Source organism: Macaca mulatta, chromosome 14, assembly GCF_049350105.2.
Source record: "Macaca mulatta isolate MMU2019108-1 chromosome 14, T2T-MMU8v2.0, whole genome shotgun sequence".
In the NCBI taxonomy this organism is placed as follows: Eukaryota; Metazoa; Chordata; class Mammalia; order Primates; family Cercopithecidae; genus Macaca; species Macaca mulatta.
Window position 1 is genome coordinate 2,336,513 of NC_133419.1, and position 14,415 is coordinate 2,350,927.

At 51.8% G+C, this 14,415-nt stretch overlaps 1 long non-coding RNA gene across 1 annotated transcript; it reads left to right on the forward strand.

The window, feature by feature from the left end:
• The first annotated feature begins 4,837 nt into the window (after nt 1-4,837).
• LOC144334047 (uncharacterized) lies at nt 4,838-8,469 on the forward strand. Its single transcript, XR_013403413.1, has 2 exons — nt 4,838-8,110; nt 8,223-8,469. It is a non-coding gene; the product is annotated as an uncharacterized LOC144334047 (long non-coding RNA).
• Nucleotides 8,470-14,415: the final 5,946 nt, after the last annotated feature.

The window sequence follows — 14,415 nt, forward strand, 5'->3', positions numbered from 1 at the left end:
CTCTGTGAGGACTGTCCCTGCATCTGGAGTCAGGACAGGGTGCCAGTGGGACAGAGTGTGCCTCTGGAGTCCCACAGTCCTGGGATTGGATCCTGCATAGCTGTTGAGCTACTTAGCCACTCTGGGCCTCAGTACCTTGGAGTGTCAAACAGGGACTCTAGTAGCCTGGCTTCTGGGAGGCTGCAGGTAACACATGAGGAGAACAGAGCCTGGGGGATACCTCTGTGTGCCCCTTCACAAAAGAGACTCCAAGGACCCCCTGTCCGGGGCCCCCTCAAACCATAAACTCCAGGAATGGTGGGGGACAGTATCTGGGACTTGCTCTCTGGGACCCTGGTGGCCTCGCTAGTCTGGCCTTTCAGCCACCAGAGGGCGCCAAAGGACCACAGGCAGAATCTGAGGCAGTGATGGTAATGGGTGAAGGTGATGGTGGTGGTGGTGATGATGGTGGCAGTAGTCAGGGTGGTGGTGGTGATGGTGGTGGTGGTGGTGGTGATGATGATATTGATGGTCATGATGGTGGTGGTGACAATGATCATGGGGACCGTGCTGATGGTGGTGTTTGTGATGATGGTGGCAGTGGTTGTGATGGTGGTGGTGATTGTGGTTGTGGTGATGATGGTGGTGTTATTGATGATGTGGTGGTGATGGTGGTGGTGGGCATGAGGGTAGTGGGGGCGGTGATGGCCTTACTGTTGATGAGGGTGGCGATGATAGGGATGGCGATGGTGGTGGGAATGATGACAAAGATGATGATGATAGTGGTGCAAATGGCAATGGTGGTGGTAGTGACTGTGGTGTTGTTGTTGATGGTATTAGTGCTGATAAAGGTGGTGATGATGATGTTGATGATGGTGGGTGGTGAAGGTGGTGGTGATGGTGGTGAACATTTTGGCAGTGGTGATGGTGGTGGTGGTGGTGGTGGTTATAATAGTTGTGATGGTGGTGGAGGTGGTGATGATAGTGATGGTCATGATGGTGGTGGTGGTGGTGATAATGACTGTGGTGGTGGTCCTAATGGTGGTGTTTGTGACGCTGGTGGAGGGGTGGTGAGGATGGTGTGGTGATGATGGCCACGGAGGTGATTATGGTGATGGTGAAATGGTGGCAGTGGAGTTGATGGTGGTGGTGAACATGGTGGTGTGGTGGTGGTGGTGGTGATAATTATGGTGGTGGTGATGGTGGTGTGTGGGATGATGGTGGAGGTGGTAGTGGTGGTGGTGATGACAGTGTGGAAGTGACAATGGTGTTCATGTTGGTTGCGATGGTGGCAGTGGTTGTGGTGATAATGACAATGATTATGATGATGGTGGTGGTGATGGTGGACATAATGGTGATGGTGGTAGTTGTGATGGTGGTGGTTTTGGTGATGGTGGTGTTTGTGGTGGTGGTGATGATGCTGCTGGTGGTGGTGATGCTGCTGCTGGTGGTGTTGATGATGCTGCTGGTGATGGTGATGGTGGTATTACTGATAAGTGTGGTGGTGATGATGGTGATGATTGTGGTGGTGGTGATGATGGTGATGACAATGATTATGGTAATGATGGTGATGGTGGTGGTAGAGGTAAAGATGGTGGTTGTCATGATGGTGTTCATGGTGGTGGTAATTCTGGTAGTGGTGGTGATTATGATGGTGGTGATTGTAGTGGTGATGATGGTTGTGGTGGTGATGGTGGTGGTGATGGTGGAAATGATGGTGGTGTTTGATAGTGGTGGTGGTTGTGATGGTTGTGTTCATGTTGGTAATGGTGATAATGGCGGTGGTGATGATTGTGATGGTCGTGATAATGATGGCAGTGGTGACAATGGTGGTGGTAGTGACAATGGTGGTGATGGTGGTGATACTGGTGATGATGGTGGGGGCGGTGGTGGTTTTGGTGGTGGTGATGATCATAGTGGTGGTGATTCTGGTGATGGTGATGGTGGTGGTGATGGTGCTGGTGGTGGCAATTATAGTTGTGATGATGGTAGTGGTGGTGGTGGTAATGATGATGTGGTGATGGTCATGATGGTGCTGATGATGGTGGTGATGATAATGGCACTGATGGTGATGACGGAAGCGGTGGTAATGATAATTACGGTGTTAATGGTGATGGTGGTGATTATTGTGGGGATGGTGATGAGGGTGGCAGAGGGGGTGATGATGATGTTGGTAATGATGGTAATGTTGGTGTGATGATGATGGTGGTGATCGTGCTGGTGGTGGTAATGGTGGTGGTAATGATAGCAGTGGTGGTTTTGGTGGTGGTGATAGTAGTGATGATCATGGTGGTGGTGGTGACGATGATGGTGATGATTCTGATGGTGGTGGTGATGGTGGTGCTGGTGGAGGCGATGGTGGTGGTGATGATGATTGTGGTTGGGATAATGGTGGTGATAGTGGTGGTTATTGTAGTGGTAATGTTGATCATGGTGGTGGTAGTGATGGTGGTCATGATGTTGGTGGTGTTGGTATTGGTGTTGTTGGTAATGGTGATGGTGGTGGTAAAAACCATGGTGATGATGATGATGGTATTCATGGTGGTGGTGATAGTGGTGACAGTGGAGGTGATGGTGGTGGTGATAATGATTGTGGTGGTGATAATGATTGTGGTGGTGACGATGATGGTGGTGGTGGTAGTGTTGGTACTGGTGGTGGTGGTGGTGATGGTGATGTTAGTGGTGGTGATGATGGTTGTGGTGGTGGTGATGATGGTGGAGGTGGCAGTAATGGTGGTGGTGGTACCTCGTAGTGGTGGTGATGGTGATGATGATTGTGGGGACGGTGATGGCGGTAGTGGTGGCTATGATAGTGTTGGTTTTTATGGTGGTAGTGATGATCATGGTGGTGGTGACTATAGTCACTGGTGATGCTGGTGGTTGTGGTCATGGTGATGATGATAGTGGTGATGGTTGTGTCAGTGCTGCTGCTGATGGTGGTGGTGGTGATGATGAGGGTGATGATGGCAATGAGTATGATGATGGTGGTGGTGATGACAGTGGTTGTGGTGTGTTGATGGTGGTGTTTATTGTGGTGGTGATGATAGTGTTAATGATTGTGGTGGTGGTGATGATGTTGGTGGTGGTGTTGGTGATGGCGTTGATGCTGGTGATGGTGGTGATGGTGATGATGATGGTGATGATTGTACTGGTGTTGATGATGGTGTGGTATGATGGTGGTGCTGATGGTCATGATGGTGGTGGGGGTGATGATCCTGGTGGTGGCGATGGTGGTTTTGATAATGTGATAATGTTGGAGATGGTGGTAGTGTCAATGGTAGTGATTGTGGTGGTGACAATGGTGATCATGGTGATGGTGATATCAGTGTGGGTGATGTGGTGGGGGGATGGTTAAAATGTTGGTGATGGTGGTGGTGGTGGCAGTGATAGTTAGGATGATGGTGATGATGATGATGGCATGGGTGCTTGATATGGTTTGGCTCTGTGTCCCAATCTCACCTTGAATTGTAATCACTATAATCCTCATGTGTCAAAGGCGGGACCAGGTGGAGGTAATTAGATCATGAGGGTGGTTTCCTCCATGCTGTTCTCATGATAGCAAGTGAGTTCTCATGAGATCTGATGGTTTTATAAGCATCTGGCATTTCCCCTCACTCCATCTTGCTTCCATGTGAAGAAGGTGCCTCTAAGTCTATGGGGTTGGGGGGCACAGTCCTTCCTCTATCCTGGTCCTTCCCTCTACCTCTGTCTCCTGGACACCAAAAAAAACCTGCAGAAGTTCTTCCCCAGCCACCTCAATGTTCCTTCCTGCCTACAACCTTCCATGGCTCCCTATTACCCTGACAATAAAACCCAAAGAAGCTTTGGAACCTTGGCTTCTGGTGCTCTGCCAGGAGCACTCTTCCTTGGAACTCCTGCTGGCTCCCTCTTGCCACTCAGACACTGGCAGAACCTGAAGTGGGTGCTGGCTTGCACTCACTCCATCCTGCTGCCCTGTGAAGAAGGTGCCTTGCTTCCCCTTCATCTCTGTCATGATTGTAAGTTTCCAGAGGCCTCCCCAGCCATATTGAACTGAGTCAATTAAACCTCTTCCCTCTATAAATTACTGTCTCAGGCAGTTCCAATACAATGGTGATGTTGGTGATGGTAGTGATGGTGGTGGCGGGGGTGGATGGTTGTGGTAATTACGGTGGTAGTAGTGATGGTGGTGGTAGTAATGATGATAGTGGTGGTGGTGATGTTGGTGGCAGTGATGAGGGTAGTGGCGGTGATGGCGATGGTGTTGATGGTAGTGGTGGTAGCTTTGGTGGTGGTGATGGAGGTGGTGGTGATGATGGTGGTCATGCTTATGGTAGTGATGACAGTGATGATGCTGGTTGTGGTCATAGTGGTTGTGGTAGCAGGCCATGTTATAATGCTAGCAGCTTTGCTCTGGGTAGGAAAGCTCCAGATACTCCCAAAGTAGGCACCTACGGGCTGCTCTGTAAGTGTCCCTTTGTCCCCTAGCATCACTGAAACCCTCATCCTGAGAAGAGAAGCAGATATCAGGTTCTTCAGTAAATGCAGGTTGGTGTTGAGCTCGGAAACCCAGAACTTGGCTCTGGGCAAATGGGACTCAGACCAGGGACCTCACAAGCCCTCAGGCCTGAGACCCTAAAATCCTGGTTCTGAAGGTGAGAGGCCTATCTTGAGGGCCCTGGGCAAGGCAGAGGGTCCACTAGACCCTGAAAGTCCAGCCTGAGCTCACATCCACTCCTCTAGCCTGGATCGTTGTCCTACAGCAGGTTCTGCTAGTGTCTGTGGTATGTGAAGAATGAAGAGGTTCTCCCAGACCCTGTAAGCCTATGGGGTTGGGAGGCACAGTCCTTCCTCTATCCTGGTCCTGCCCTCCACCTCCATCTCCTGGACACCCAAAGGACTGCAGAAGTTCTTCCCCAGCCACCCCTGGTTCAGTACCAAGTCATGTCCTTCCCTGCCTACAACATTCCATGGCTCCCTATTACCTTGACAATAAAACCCAAAGAAGCCTTGGAGCTTTGGCTTCTTGTGCCCTGCCAGGAGCACACTTCCTTGGAACTCCTGCTGGCTCCCCCACTCAGATCTCAGCTGTCATGTCCTTCCTCAGATACCCCTCACCCTAGACCACATCAGCATAGGGTGCTTCCTTCGGTCTCTTCCCATGTGACCTGGTGTTAGTTTTCAGTATGCCTCACCCTCTGAAATGTCTTTCATTTACTTTTTTGCTTGTCTGTGTCCCCTACATGAGACTAAGGCCTGGGCATTCCCTGCCACCTCCCTGGGGCCCAGAATACACAGGAACAGATCACAGACATGTTCTAAAGTGGTAAGTCAACGAATGAATGAGTGAATCAATCTCTGAGTGTCCAGGTGTGTCTCTGTGTGAGCACTGCCATCAAGGCAGAGACGGAGGTGTCTAGGGAAGGCTGCATTTTTGCAAGGAGTAACTTCCTGGCCCACACTCGTGCCCTGGATGGAAGGGCAGACACTGGGCCGGGGCTCCACTGTCTGCCCGCTCTAGCCACGGGCACTGCTGCCGGGGAGGAGGTGCTCAGGTGCTCACCTGCGTCCATGCATGCTGTCATGAGCGACATCCTAGCTGCCGACCGCAGCCTCTGCCTGCCCTCTACAGCAGTTTGCCTTCAGCGGCCTCCGTCTCCTTTGCTACAGTTGGCCCTGGGCAGGCTTTACGTTGGAACTTCCTTTGTGGGAGAGGCCACGCCGTAGGGCAGGGCTCCAACAGGGCCCAGCCCCTGCCCCCACGGGGCCTCTATCCCTGGGACAGCAGATCCCCTTTGGACCCCCAGCAACCTGCCCGGCTGACTGCAGAGGCTCAGCTCTCTCCTGCTAAGCCCTGCCATGCGAGGCTGGGCCTACAGGCTCAGAAGCTGACCCCAGTGTCCAGGAGAGCATGAGCCGTCGCTGACCGGGGTCCTCCTCCTTGAGAGGAGGAGCTGCAGGCAGCCTCCACCCCGGGCACATTCTTGGGTGCCATGTGGCATTTTATTTACAGAAAGACTTGCAACCCACTTCTTCGTCGTCTTAGAGGAGAGAAACCACCACCCAGAGTAGGGCCCGCTGGCCCTGGGTCCCCATGCCAGTGTGGTGGGTCCCCCCGACCCAGCACCTCCCTCTGAACCACACGTGGTCCAGCCCCCGGTGAGAGGGAGGCAGCTGGAGCCCCTCCGACAGGAAAGCTGATGGTGCGGGCATCAGGTCTGACCCCTCAGGGGGGCAACCTGAAGCCATGCCATGGGGCAGCAGGGCCATGGACAAGCTCTGCCAGTGGTGCCTGTGTCCAAGGCCTCTGGGCAGATCCTGAGTGCCCAGCAGTGCAGACCGGGAGTCTGGGGACCAGTAGAGCCACACGTCCGTCCCCACTCCATTAAGCTCCCTGGCCTGGGCAGTGCCTGCAGCTGGCCACCGCTGTCTTGGCACCATCCTTGCAGCTTCACCTTATGCCTGTCCTTCTACTCTGGGAGGGCAACCTTGCCCCCATCACAAGATGTGAACAGAGGTAGAGGTTGTAGGGGCCAGCGAGGCCCAGTGACCTGCCCATATCAATGCTGCCACGAGGCAAGGCCCATGCCCTCTCCCCTGCTGTTCTGTCCTGGAGCTTCCGCAGCTGCAGGAAGACGTCCCCTACCCCGCTCCCTGCAGAGGATGCTTGGCGGTCAGACGGCGGATCTGCAAAGGAAGGTGTACCCTTCTCAGTGTGCACAAGGGCTGCCAGGCCAACTCCACCATCGAGAGCAGACGCCGGCTGGGGAGAGGCCGAGCGCCGCCTGGGCCCAGTGGCTGGGGTAGGGGGCTCCATGCACCGTCCCTGAGGGCTTGTCCATCTGGTGTGTGTGCACCTGTGAGTGTGCTGTGTGTGGAGTGGGCACTGGGCCGGTGGTCAAGGCTGCAGTAGGACTTTCAGTGATTCCAGCTCCTGTCTGGAAATGGGGATCATGAGAATTCCCTCCACTGAAGGGTACGTGAGGCCTGAGCGTGTGCCTGGAATGTCGCGAGGACCAGCGGGGCTGGGGCCTGGACACGGCCTGGGTAAGTGCGAGAAGCAAGGACCAGTGTGTGCCTATGTGTGTCACTGTGGGCACACGGTGTGTGTGTGCGCATGTATGTGTGGACACCGTGGGCATTTCTGTGTGGATGTTGTGTGTGTGTGTGTAGCTGTACTGTGTGTGCGGACACCATGTGTGCCTGTGCGTATGTCTGTGTTACACTGTATGTGAGTGTATGTAGACACTGTGGCTGTGTGTGTAGATGCAGTGTGTGAGTTCATGTGTGTGCAGGTGCACTGTGTGTGTCTGTGTGGACGCTGTGTGTGAGTGTATGTAGACACTGTGTGGCTGTGTGTGTGTGGAGGCTGTGTGTGTAGATGTACCATGTGTCTGTGTGGACGGTGTGTGTGTTTGTGTGTGTAGTGCACCATGTGTAGTGCACCATGTGTGTCTGTGTGGACACTGTGAGTGCATGTGTGTGCATGGACACCGTGTTTGGTTGTGTGTGTGTCTGTGTGGATACTGTGTGATTGCATGTGTGTGGCTGCAGTGTGTGTGTGTAGTTGCACTGTGTGTGTGGACACTGCGTGTGTGTCTGTGCAAATGCTGTGTGTGTGTGGATGTGTGTGGGTACACCATGTGTGTCTGTGTGGATGCTGTGTGAGAGTGCGTGTGTGTGTGTAGGTGCACTGTGTGCAGACACTGTGTGTGTGTGTGTGTGTCTGGCTGTGTGTGTCTGTGTGGACACTGTGTGAGTGCATGTGTGTATAGCTGCACTGTGTGAGTGTGTGTATGTATGCTGTGTGTCTGTGAGAATGCTGTCTATGAGTGTGTGTGAGTGTATGTGTAGGTACGCTGTGTCTGTGTGGATGCTGTGTGTGAAAGTGTGTGTGTGTGTAGGTACACTGTGTGTGTGGACACTGTGTGTGTCTATGTGGACAGTGTGCGAGTGCATGTGTGTGTAGCTGCACCATGTGTGTGTCTGTGTGGACACTGTGTGTGTGTGTCTGTGGTGTGCAGGTGCTGGGAGGCAGGCTCTGCAGGTGCAGCTGGAGCTCCAAAGTGTGAGCATTGGGCCAGGAGGACCACAGCCCGGCTGATCCAGGGGAGAGAAGTCGTTTCTGAGATTCTGGAAAGGACAGCCATTGGTAAGCACCCCACAGCCACTCATCCGTGAACTCAACCATCCAATCACCCATCAGTTCATGCAGTCATTGGATACAGATTTACTGTTATTCATTTATCCACTTGTTTTTGTAGAGATGGAGTCTCACTATGCTGCCCAGACTGGTCTCAAACACTTGGACTCGAGCAATACTCCCACCTCAGCTTCCCAAAGCACTGGATTACAGGCATGACCCACCACAGCTGGCCTGGGGAGAGATTTATTGAGCAACTTCTATGTGCCAGGCACTGTGTCAGGGGGAGACACAGACCATAAACAAGGGGATAAGTGAGGAAGAAGGAAAATCAATCAATGATTAAAATGGCTATGGAGAAAAATAAAGCAGGGGAGGCCCAGTGGCTGCGAGATTTTATTTTTAAACGGGCTGGTCGAGGAAGAATTAATGGAGAAGGTTCCATTTGTGCAAATAACTGGAGGAAGGGCAGCCCATCTACTGGCCTATCCACCCAACCACTCACCCACCCACTCATGTACACATCCACCAGCACACATGCACCTCCTCACCCATCACCACCCACCCAACCATCCAGCCTTGCACCGGCCTGCCCACCCGTCATTCACTCATGCACCCATTTATCCATCCCTCCGTCCGCCCATCTGTCCATTTGTCCATTCGTCCACCCACCCACCTGTCTGTCCATTCATCCATCTATCCGCCGTCTGTCCATCTGTCCATCCATCCATCCATCCACCCACCCATCTGTCTGTCCATTCATCCATCTATCTGTCTGTCTGTCCATCTGTCCGTCCATCGTCCATCCGTCCGTCCATCCATCCATCCATCCACCAATCTGTCTATCCATGCATCCATCTGTCTGTTCATCCATCTGTCCGTGTGCATCTGTCCATCTGTCCACCCACCCATCAATCCATCCATCCATCCATCTATCTATCTTCACCCAGCTGTTCACTCCTCTCTCCAGTCACCCACTCACCACTTACTAACTCCTCCCCAGTGCCTGGTCTCTCCAGGATGGCGAGTCAGTCTCTGGTCTCAGGATGCCCACATGCTGGGGCACAGGCAGCTCTTTTGCAGGTAGCCATGGGGGATTGGCCAGAGCACCCCAAGAGCATGGGTAGTTCTCATGGTTTCTCCCCAGCCAGCGTATCTCACAGAAGAGGTTACCATCCTTGAGGCCAGGAGCCTCACCTGCCACTCCCCTGGCCTCCCCGACAGGCTGGGAATTCAGCAGGTGCCCAATAAATCCTGGCAGGCTGGCTGAGTCATCACACCTCCTCCTCTCCTACTCATCACCCATTCAGCCTCTGGCCCCATTGCCCAAACCCTGTTAGCCTTTGGGTGACCCACTCAGCTGCCACCTCAAGTCCACTCTCGGCTTGGGGCCAGCTCTGGGCTCCGGCCTGTGATGGGCCATGGTGGGCTTCAGAGGGTGAGCCCCTGACGCCATTGTACCAGTCTGGCAGCATCTGCAAGACAGATGAGTGCCCTGGTCAGGAGTGGCCCACCATGGCCTGGAAGGATGTAGGGACATGCTGCCCACCCCCTGTCACACATCCTGGACAGGCCTGCCTGGGCCCAGGGAAGTGTGTGGAGGTGGCAGGCTGCTGCCCTGGGCAGGGGCCCCGCCAGGGTTGGGGAGGCCTCAGACCCAACACTCCCACTGGGGGTGGTAAACTTGGTGGCCAGTGACGGGAGGGTCAACGGAGGGCCCTGTACTGCTGGCGGAAGCCAACCTCCCCCACAAGGTGATGCCGACAACTCCAAGAATGGATGCTGCTCCAGGAGGAGTCTCCAGAGGTGATTTCTGCAGACGGACTGGGCCTAGGTGGGAATCTGGGAGCTTCCCCAGAACAACAGGGAGCACGAGACCAGCTCAGAAAGTCTGCAGTGACATCAGATGATCTAACCCCAGACCAAAGCAAACACAGTCAGAAGCACCCTGCTCGCCCACCTGGGCGCCGGGCCAAGACCCTGGGTCCTGGGCTGGGAGGAGTGAGTGTGGGTGTGTGACTTGCAGGGAGGGCCCGGCCACCAGCCATGGGCCCAAAGGGTGTAGCTCCCCACCTCTTTACTCTGCCCCACTTTTCCCAGCCTGCCGGATCCTGCTGCTTTAAGTCTGCCTTTCTTAGGAGAAGGGATGGGGGATCCCCAGGTCCTTCATGGTGACAAAAAGGCTTATTCACACATGCACGCCTACACATACTTGCACACGTGTGGGCAGACACACATACAGCCTCAGTCTTCCCTGGCCGGTTCCCAGCTTGGCATCTTGGAAGAGGAAGAGGTAGGGTACACCCAAGCTGTGAATTGGCGGACAGGCCATGGCACACCCATCTCCTACATCTCCTGGTTTCACAGGTGAGAAAGTTGCCTTGGTAGGGAGCCCTGGCTTCAGTGTGCATGTGGACCTGATCCTGGGGTGGGGGGTGCCTTTCTCTGTGAAGGCGTGTCTGTCCTGCACCACTGTGAGATTCACGAAGGTAAGGCCTCTAGTGCGATGTGCGGGGCACAGTCAATGCCAGTGCTCACTGCTGAGTGACCATTCAACGTAGCCTGAAATCAGGAAGGACCAGGTCAAGGAAGAACTGAAGGACCTTGGGCAAGTTCTGGCTCTGTCCTGCTGTGGTGCCCAAACTTGGGGACCCTCAGGGTCTTCTGCACAGGAGAGAGGGGAGTACACTCAAATGCAGATTCCTGGGGCCCACCCAGCCCCACTGCATCGGGTCTGCATTGGAAGCTGTTTACAGAGTCCCCAGGCAACTGCCCTGGGGTCCCTTCCCAGACCTGCTGGTAGGAGCGGATCTGAGCTGACCAGTCTTTATGAGCATGCGGGGGCAGGTAGTTAGGGAATAGGTGAGGTAACAATGAACCAGGAGTTGCCTGTGGGGCTAGGATCAAGAACAGGGGCTTGCTGATGAATGTAAATGTAAAAATCCTCAACAAATAATAGCAAACCGAATCCAGAAGCACATCAAAAAATTAGTTCACCACAGTCAAGTAGGCTTCATTCCTGGGATGCAAGGTTGTTTCAATGTATGCAAATCAATAAATGTGGTTTGTCACATAAACAGAACGAAAAACCATATGGTCCTCTCAATAGATTCAGAAAAAGCCTTTGATAAAATCCAAACGTCCCTTCATGATAAAAACCTGCAACAAACTAGGCATCAAAGGAACATACCTCAAAATAATAAGAGCCATCTATGACAAACCCATAGCCAACATCATACTGAATGGGCAAAAGCTGGAAGCATTTCCCTTCAGGATAGGAATAAGACAAGGATGTCCACTCTCATCACACACAAAAAATTACCTAGGAATACATCTAACCCAGGAGATGACACATCTCCACAAGGAGAAACACTCCTGAAAGAAATTGGCTGGACGCAGTGGCTCACACCTGTAATCCTAGCATTTAGGGAGGCTGAGGTGAGCGGATCACTTGAGTCCAGGAGTTCGAGACCAGCCTGGCCAATATGGCAAAAACCCCATCTCTACAAAAAAACCCACAAAAATTAGCCAGGCACGGTGGCACATGCCTGTATTCCTAGCTGCTAGGGTGGTTAAGGTGGGAGGATCACCTGAGCTTGGGAGGTTGAGGCTGCAGTGAACCATGATTGTGCCACTGCACTCCAGCCTGGGTGACAGAGCGAGACCCTGTCTTAAAAAAAATTATAGATCACACAAATGGAAACACATTCCATGCTCATGGATAGGAAGAATCAGCATCATTAAATCACATTATCCAAAGCAATCTACAGATTAAACGCTATTCCTATTGAATTACCAATGTCATTTTTCACAGAATTAGAAAAACTGCTCTAAAATCTATATGGAACCAAAAAAGAGCCAGAATAGGCAAGGCAATCCTAAGCAAAAAGAACAAAGCCAGAGGCATCACATTACCTGATTTCAAACTAATGTTTAAGGCTACTGTAACCAAACCAGCATAGTACTGGTACAAAAACAGACACATAGACCAATGGAACAGAACAGAGAGCCCAGAAATAAAGCCACACACCTACAGTAATCTGATCTTCAACAAAGTCAACAAAAATAGGAAATGGAGAAAAGACTCCATATTCAATAAATGGTGCTGAGATAGCTGGCTTGCAATATGCAGAATAATGAAACTGGACCCCCAATTTTCACCATATGCACAAATTAACACAAGATAGACTGAAGATTTAAATGTAAGACCTCAAACTATAAGACTACTAAGAGAAAACATCATAAATACCATTCTGGACATCAGCGCTGGGAAAGAATTTATGATTGATTTCTCAAAAGCCATTGCCACAAAAATATAAATTGACAAGTGGGACCTAATTAAGCTAAAGAGCTTCTGCACATCAAAAGAAACTATCAACGGAGTACACAGACAACCTACAGAATGGGAGAAAATATTTGCCTGTATGCATCTGACAAAGGTCTAATATCCAGAATCTATAAGGAACTCAAACAATTCAACAAGAAAAAAATAACCCCATAAAAATTGCTCAAAGGAGATGAACAGATGCTTCTCAAAGGAAGACATCCATGTGGCCAACAAACATATAAAAAATGCTCAACATCACTAATCATTAGAGAAATGCAAATCAAAACCATACTGAGATCCCATCTCACACCAGTAAGAGTGGCCTTTGTTAAAATGTCAAGAAACAATACATGCTGGCAAGGGTGAGCAGAACAGGGAACGCTTATACACTGTGGGTGGGAATGTAAATTAGTCCAGCCACTGTGGAAAGCAGTTTGGAGATTTCCCAAAGGACTCAAAACAGAACTTCCATTTGACCCAGCAATTCCATTAATTACTGGATACATATACAAAAGAAAAATCATTCAACCAAAGAGACACCTGCACTTCCATGTACATTGCAGCACTATTCACAATAGCAAAGACCTGGAATTAACCCAAGGTGCCCATTAGTGGTAGGCTGGGTAAAGAAAATGTGGTATGTATACACCATGGAATACTATGCAGCCATAAAAAAGCATAAAATCATGTCATTTACAGCAACATGGGTCCAGCTGGACGCCATTATTCTAAGCAAATTAACTCAGGAACAGAAAACCAAATACCACATTTTCTCACTTATAAGTGGGAAAGTGGGAACTAAATGATGGATGCTCATGGACAAAGAGATGACAACAATAGACACTGGGAACTAGTAGATGGTTGCGGGGGAAGGGTTGAAAAACTATTGGCTACCATTGTCACTATCTGGGTGATGGGATCATCCATACCCCGGACCTCGGCGTTATCCAATATACCTACGTAACAAACCTGCACACATACCCTCTTGAATCTAAAAAAGAGCAACAGGTCCTTTAATGAGGCAATGCCTTACAGATGTGGGGCATCATATCCAAAGGAGACATTCTCCAGCCAGAAGGATCCTCTGAAGAGACACATCAGCTTGAGGAATACAGGGCGGTGGCTCTGTCCAGCCAGCCTCCACCATCTCCTAGCTGCCCATCCATTCTGCATTGAGTGCCTACTGCATGCAGAGTCCTCCAACAGCAAATACCTCCCAGATTCGCTGAGGGGCCTGCTCCAGGGTCTCTGTGGAGACGACCCCAGGGCCCTTGCTGACCATCCTCCACATTCTGCAACCCCATCCTGTGCCCCCTTCATTTTCTTTGTCTCACCACTACCTGGTGGTCTTGCACACAGCTCTGTGGCCTGCGCCTAGAACAGTGCCTGGCACTCAGCTGGTGCTCTACGAGGATCTGGGGGAACAAATGAATGAATGAAGGAATAACGAATAGGTAGGAAGATGACCTGAAGGAGGATGTTGGCCAGGAAGCCTTTGGTGGGCTGGCTGTTCTAGCAGCCCATCCCTGGCCCACAGATGCTGATCTCATAGCAGCCACACACCCTTCCTTTGGTCAGCCTCAGTTTCCCCATTCCTCATGCATTCTTGGTGACCTCTGAGGCTCCTCCCACTGCGGGCCTCTGACCCTGTCGAAGGAACATGAGGTGAGCCTAGTGAACTGAGGGATGTCGGCAAACAGCCCTGGAAGGTTGGTGTGAGGTAGGTTGAGAGCTGTGTTCCAGAAGGTTCTGAGGCTCTGGGACAGCCTGAGGGCCTGAGAGGTTGGGGGAGGGTTGCCTCCCTGTTCAAGCTGGCTGGATAGGTCTGTCAGCCTTTGCATCCAGGACAGCCAGGGCTGGACATGTGCACCCACCAGAATGATAGAGGAGGGGCTTTCCTCAGTGGAGGGACCCCAGGGGTCCTGCTCCCTCAGCTGATAGGGGCCCTCCTCACCTCCTTGCTCACACAGAGTGGCCACTGGGCTCA